General features: G+C 42.2%; 1 protein-coding gene across 1 annotated transcript in view; it reads left to right on the forward strand.

Moving 5' to 3' along the window:
* The first annotated feature begins 6,487 nt into the window (after positions 1–6,487).
* Positions 6,488–7,500, forward strand: part of LOC143282466 (uncharacterized) — a 154,830-nt gene continuing 153,817 nt past the window's right edge. Inside the window, exon 1 of the mRNA XM_076588114.1 lies at positions 6,488–6,622. The gene's annotated coding sequence lies outside the window, so the exon portion shown is untranslated. The remainder of the gene's footprint in view (positions 6,623–7,500) is intronic.

Below are 7,500 nucleotides of genomic sequence, written 5' to 3' on the forward strand. Positions count from 1 at the left end.
AAGCACGTGTTTCACGTCCAGTGCAAGTTCAACCCGCGTTTCGTGAAAATTGTGGAGCATTGGCGGTTTTCGATTTACATCAGTCTACACTGAAATGTCAGAACACTCATTCCTGAAAGCCACGCCCCCTTCATGAACTCTGGCTGGCATTCAATCCCTCGTCTTACATCACTCCTCTCCCTCTCCCCCCCCCCTCCTTCCAACGCTCTCTGCACGTATTCTGTCATTCACAGCCACTTGTTCAAAAACGCTGTCTGATTGGATAGATGGACTGAATCACCATCAAATGGGCGGTCAGTTTTGTCACTGTCGTTGTCAATTACCTTCGTTTTCAAACCAGTCATCAGACAAGAGAGATCCTTCTCCATCGCGAAACGTGTCCACATCACAAGCAGAGCTTTCAGATTTTTGTTTAACTCTCTCCATACGAACGGCGAAAGAGACGACGTTAACAGCGTTTCACCCCAGTTACCATCATCAAAATATTGCAAGCGGTGGGCTCTTATACTGAAGAGGTGAATGTTGACAAAGAATACCACAATTCTGACGACGGAAGCTAAAGGTTGGGTCATTCAGACACCCACTGGACATCCGAGGGGTCTGTGTAGAGGAGAAGAGAGGACTGGCCGTACTGAGTGAGTTAAACTGCTGATTGTGACTGTTTGCTTTTCTGGACACAGTTTTCAATGCCCTTTTTTGCACATGATGTAACCCCCTTTTCCACACAGTATCACGAGGTCAGTTAGTAAATCATTATTGAGTAGAAAAGGGTCTTCTACCTGACGTATGTTCATTTAAATAGTATTTATAATCCAGACACATCCAACTAACTGTTCAGACTATGCTTATGTGAACTGAACCAAACTCCAATGAAGGAAAAATCAGAACATACGCAGGACGTCAGTGGACGTCTTATAGGCACTATGGCAATACTTTCTGTAGGACGTCAGCTGACATCTTACAAGCACTCGACTGGTTAAGACACAGAACTTTTTTTTTCGTTGTTGTTGTTCTTGTTGGAAGATTTATTCAAAAGTTAAGAAAATTCTTCTTTCCGCTTTAAATTTCATGAAAAGAATTGAAACGTTTCTTATAACATCAACAATAATCGCAACAACAACAACATCAACAACAACAGCAGCAGCAACAACAACATATTTTCATAATTCAAGAGGCTGATGCTACGTTTGTTTTTTATTGGTAATCTTATTACAATGATTTGTCGCTAATGTAGGAAACTGTTTCTGCATTAATTCACTGGCAGCATCTCCGCATTGTGTGTCCGCGTACATTATATATATATATATATATATATATATATATATATATACATGTACGTATATACATATACGTACACACAAGAAGAGAAAGAGGGCTTGGATGGTCAGGTATTTCAACGAACTTTGTCAATTATCTAAAGTGTATGCACTCATTTTCGTTGAGATTTTTTGATGATTTCTTCCTGTACATTTGTTGTGGCACAGCAATGCGATTTTTACTCATTGATGTCCTTCTTTTTTACCTTAGTTTTAATACACACATATATACATATCGAATTTCCGAAACAAAGGTAATAATAAAAACCCACAGCCAAATGTGGAAATCTAAGACTCACACGTCTCGTGTTCAGAGTCATAAAATGTGTGTGTGTGTGTGTGTGTGTGTGTGTGTGTGCACGAGACAATCACATCACGTGTTTTGTGCCGTTTTCGTTACGTTCACGTCGACAAATATCGTCAGCAAACATGTCCACAGGTGTTGAACATCTGACATTAATGTCACACGTGATTCAACGTTTTGCGCTGCAACGGTTCAGTTCTCGGCTTTTATTGATTTGTATTACTCTTTTTTGTCACAACAGATTTCTCTGGGTGAAATTCGGGCTGCTCTCCCCAAGGAGAGCGCGTCGCTACACTGACAGCGCCACCCATTTTTTGTTGTTTTTCTGCATGCAATTTTATTTGCTTTCCTATCGATGCGGATTTTTCTGCAGATTTTGCCAGGGTTGCCGTGGGTTCTTTTACGTGCGCTAAATGCATGCTGCACATGGGACCTCGGTTTATCGTCTCATCCGAATGACTAACGTCCAGACCACCACTCAAGGTCTAGTGGAGGGGGAGAAAATACTGGCGACTGCCGGTGTGATTCGAACCACTGCGCTCAGATTCCCTCGCTTCCTACGCGGACGCGTTACCTTTAGGCCAATACTGGAGACTTAAAGCTGGGCCAAATGCAACGGGAGAGCTGCGTGATCAGTGACTGTTCACTGCAATGGGAAGTCATTTGCATCTTATTGTTTTGTGAAAGAATTATTCTCAAACGAGGAGGCAAGACAGCCCTGGCTCTTAGTGCTGTAGCTTTGGGGCGCTAGTTTGGCCTTTGGGGACCACCCCATTGCCCACTGTACTCAAGTCCTCTTGGCTGAGGGAGTGGGGACGTAATTTGAACAAGACACTCAACAATAGTAAACTTCAGCTCAGACAGTCGGGACAGCAGTTGCTGCCTCCTCTGCTGTCCTGATGGTCATGGTCGGACACAACTACCACACAAGCTGTGGGTTAACCGTATTTCCTGAGTGAAGACTGCATGGAAGCAGACTGTGGACGACCTTGTGCCTCAAGAACTGGTCTTCATTCCCACAAGAGATGCCCTCCCTGCCTACTCATCCGTCGGACATGACGGGAGAATCCACAGAGAGAGTGTGAAGATAATGACGGCACGGGAATGTACTTGTGTGAGCAGGGCAGCAATTCTGGAAGCGGCACCAGAATGCAAATTGCTTCTGAGTTACGAACAGTTTGCATTGAATTTGGGCAACATACCACATAAGTTTGGATCATGAATGCAATTTGAGGTTCGGGTATGACTAACAATCCCCGTAGCCTTGAATATACCTACTTCTTGTCTTTTTTCTGGTCTGAAAAACTGGACACTTCCGCTTTTTGTTTTCCTTTTTTTTTCTTTTCGTGTGGGACGTGTGAGATGACCATCGCAATTTTTTTTGCTTTTTCTATGCTTGATATCATGTACAAGTTTATCATTTATTATGTTTATCTTCAGGTTAGTCTATTTCATTAATCCTCTGGTGAATAAAAAAAATAATTAAAAAAAAGTGGGGGGGGGGGGGGGCGAGGGGGGGAGGAGGGGGGGGGTTAACGTCAGCGGCATGTCTTTGGTTGATGAGCAAGAATGTAACAGTACTTAAGTCTACTGCCCTTCTCTTTTCCATGTGTTTTGTTTTGCGGGACCAATCTTTGCAGTTTTTCAGCCTTGTGTTATTGTCGAGTAAAGGTTGTCGGGGCGAGAAGCAGTCAACGATATAAAGCCCTGCAAACAGTGGTGCGAGGGATTACTTTCTGCTGCACGATTTTCTTTCATGATATTGGTATACCTGGCGTGAGATTATACACCTGGTGTGATAGCATATGCCTGTGTGTCAGATTACATACCTGATGTGTGTCACATACCTGATGTGTGTCGCATTATATCCCTAATGTGTGTCGGATTATATCCCTGATGTGTGTCATATACCTGATGTGAAATTGTATACCTGATTTGTGTCAGATTATATAACCTGATGTCTCAGATTGTATAGGACCTGATGTGTGTCACATTATATACTTGATGTTGTGAAATTATATATTTATACTTGATGTGTATCAGATTATTTGTTTGTTGTGTACGATTACACACCTGTTGTGTGTCAGATTTTTTTTATCTAATGTGTGACAGATCATATACCTGATGTGTGAGATAATAAACCTGATGCTAGTCAGATTATATAATTGTGTGTCAGATTATATACCTGTGTGTCAGATTAAATACCTAATGTGTCAAATTATATATATATATATATATATATATAGAGAGAGAGAGAGAGAGAGAGAGAGAGAGAGACCTGGTGTGTGTTGAATCATATACCTGATGCATATCAAATCATATACCTGATGTGTCATATTATTTGTATAGTAACCTGGTGTGTGTCAAATTATATACCTGATGTATGTCAGATCATATACCTGATTCTTCAGATTATCCGCCTGTGTGTCAGATTATTCACTTGATGTGTGATTATACACCAAATGTGTGTCAGATTATATGCTTGATGTGTTTCAGATTATGCACCTGATGTATGTCAGAATATAATATACCTGGTGTTTCAGATTATACACATTATGTGTGTCAAATTATACACCTGATGTATGATTATACACCCTATGTGTGTCATGTCAGATTATATGCCTGATGTGTGTCAATTTATAAGATAAGATAAGAATAACTTTATTATCTCCAACTGGAGAAATTTGGTCAGGTGCATTATCACAACATAGACAAGTAAACAACATCGGGACCATAACTGTAAAAGCCAACAACAGCCCCTACAAATATTACGAAGATACAAATGTAAAAAATAATCACATACATCGTTTCATACATACATCCACACACTGCCTAATGTGTGTCAGATTAAATGCCTCAAGTGTGTCAAATTATACACCTGATGTGTGATCATACAGCTAATGTGTATCAGATTACATGCCTGATGTGTGTCAAATTATACAGCAGAAGCGTGTCAGATTATAATTATGCCAGATGTGTGTCAAATTATATGCCTGATGTGTGAGATTACATATCTGATGAAAATGCGAGTAAATGAATGGCAAAACAAAAAAGACACTGCAGCAGTCTATCGATCGATGACCCGTGCTGTTCAGCTTTTGACTGTCTGAGGCTGACAGGTGAAAACGCTGTCTTCAAGCAAAGCGACACCTTTTTTTCTCGCCAATCCAGTGCTTTTCTCACGAGACGTGCACTGATGATCAAACCATGCTGACTTCCTTTCTTTTGCATACAGGTGGGCCATGTAGTCTGATGCTTTCATATCAACGTCTCCGCCCAACGCCCTCCCCCCCCTTCCGCTCCTACCCGTGTGTGTGTGTGTGTGTGTGTGTGTGTGTGGGTGTGTGTGTGTGTGTGTGTGTGTGGTGTGTGTGTGTGTGTGTTTGTGTGTGTGTGTGTGTGATTGTGTGTGTGTGTGTGTGTGTGTGTGTGATTGTGTGTGTATGTGTGTGTGTGTGTACGTGCAGCTGTTTTCCCCTTCAAGCAGCTGGGCGCAGATGGAGTGATATGTTATCTTGAGCCAGGCGATTAATCCAGTCCATTACCGTGCAGTGCAGCACACTACACTACGATGCCATACGATACAAAACCACACAACTATAATGCATTGTAATACAATAACAGTAGCAGGTAAATAGACAATTCGTGCAGGGTGCAGGTTGTAGCTATAGTTTGAGTGTGCGTCTGTGCGTGCGTGTGTGTGTGCGTGTGTGTGTGTGTGTGTGTGTGTGTGTGTGTTGGCACGCGTGCGCGCATTATGTGCGCATGTGTGTGTGTGTGTTTCTTGGTGCCGACTCCAGTGGACTAGTCGAAAGAGTGCCGCTTGTGTTAAGCCAGTAGTGGGAGGAGTCATTTCCAAACGGCCACACCAGCCCGCTACGTTATGTCGGCATGCAAAGCCGGCACGTGAAGCACGGGATTTCGATGCCGAGACTGTCGGTCCTGTCACGCGCGCTTACCTCGTGAAGACACTAAAAGCACGTGCTGCCACTACGCTGCTGTCAATTGGTCTGAGGGCCTCTTCGATGTCAGTGGTAGAGAGAACACACAGCCTTTTGTCTTGTCTCTTCTCTGTGCGATGAACGTTTTTTTGTTTTTTTTACTTTTCAGTCATGTCTTTCCGTGTGTCGTCATTAGGTTGATAGACGGACGGGCACTTGTTGGTTAGGTTGACTGGCACAACAAGTTCACTTCGAGTCTTGAGGGGTCTTGAAAGGGGAAAGGTGATTCAATAATTTCAGAAATAAGACTTCAAAACTGGGGTGTGGTGTGGAATTGAAGAAGTCCGAGAAGACAAGCGAGTGCTTAATTAAGAAACGTGATTTATTGGTTGGAGTGGGGGTTATAACCACCGCTTTGGCCGTCAGTTTCCATTTTCACAACCAACCTCTTTGACTATCGCTTTCTGTTTCGTTTTTTTTCTTTCTGTTTCTGCGCTAATGTGCCACTGAGAAACGACCAATCAGAGACCTAGAGTTCTGTATGTGTGTGTGTGTGTTGTCAAGGCAACAACTTTCAAGCTGATAGACTCGGAACGACGTGATCTTTCTCTTAGTCTTTTTTTTTTTTTCTTTTTTTTTTAAATTAAGAAAGAAAAAAAGACCTAGACAGACATCACTGACAGCGAAAGTGGTGTAGCCTCTCTGAACTGTTTTAAGTGTTACACAAACTCAACAACGAGCTGGAACTTCTTGCTAGAAAATTGAATTGAACTGATTTGACGCGACGCGACACTGACGAGCATACAGAAGCACAACTACAGAAGCACGTACTTCAGCAAAACCAAGCCCGCTGGTGTTCTAGTCAGGAGTTGCTTTTTTTTTTTTTTTAGGAGAATTTTACCAATGACCACTGGTCAGTGGAATGTCTGAATCTTGGTTGCCGTGCTTCCTGACTGCGACCAAGGCAACAAGGGAGAGCAATCGACAGAGTCAGAAGAGTTATCAATCTTCCTCTCCTCAGTGAGGTGGGACAAGCGCGTGCAAGGTGCAGCTGTCACCAGGTACTGATTTTTTTTTTTTTTTTTTGTTTTTTTTTTTTTTGTCATTGTCGTTTGTTATTATTGTCGTTGTATTCGTTTGTATCAGTGTGTTGTTGTGTTATAGGACGTACGTGTGTGTGTGTGTGTGTGTGTGTGTGTGTGAGAGAGAGAGAGAGATGGTGTGTTTATGTACAAGTGGGTCACAGTGTATATTGGGTGTGGATGTGTGTGTGTCGCTGTGTGCGTGTGTGTTGTGTGTGTGTGTGTGTGTGTGGAAAGAGAGAGAGAGAGAGAGAGGGAGGAAGGGGTTATGGCTGGGGATGTTGTGGTGATATGAAGTATTGCTTGACAGTTTAATAATAATCTGCGAGCACATTTATTTACCAGGAGATTCTCGCACGCTCCGACCATTCATTTTGTGTGGATATATTGCGGACGCGGGACGTGACTGTCTCGCTGTTCTGTCTGCGTATATCATACGCTGTTTACTGCGTAGTCTTTCAGTGCTTTTTTTTTTCTTTATTGGTTGTTTTTTTCTTTTCATTTTCCAGTTTATTCTTTGTCTCAAACACTAAAAAAAAAAAGAAGAAAAAAAAAAGAAGAAAAAACCCACAATCTTTTTCACTATAACCGATCTCTCTGGGTGTGAATTCCTTTCCTCTGGGTGTGAGTGCGTACGCGCGTGTGTATTTGTTCAGTGTGTGTGTGTGTGTGTGTTTGCATGCGTGCGTGCGTGCGTGTGTATATATATTATGTCAATTCCTTTTCAGTTTATCACCCCATACCCCCCTCCCGCTTTAAAAAAAAATCTCCAATATTCAATTCATTGTAAACACAGTACATACAATTTTAATAAACCAACGAGCACTGGTGAGTTGTTCTCATCACGATGTTGCAAC

The sequence above is a fragment of the Babylonia areolata genome, chromosome 5 (genome assembly GCF_041734735.1).
Source record: "Babylonia areolata isolate BAREFJ2019XMU chromosome 5, ASM4173473v1, whole genome shotgun sequence".
In the NCBI taxonomy this organism is placed as follows: domain Eukaryota; kingdom Metazoa; phylum Mollusca; class Gastropoda; order Neogastropoda; family Buccinidae; genus Babylonia; species Babylonia areolata.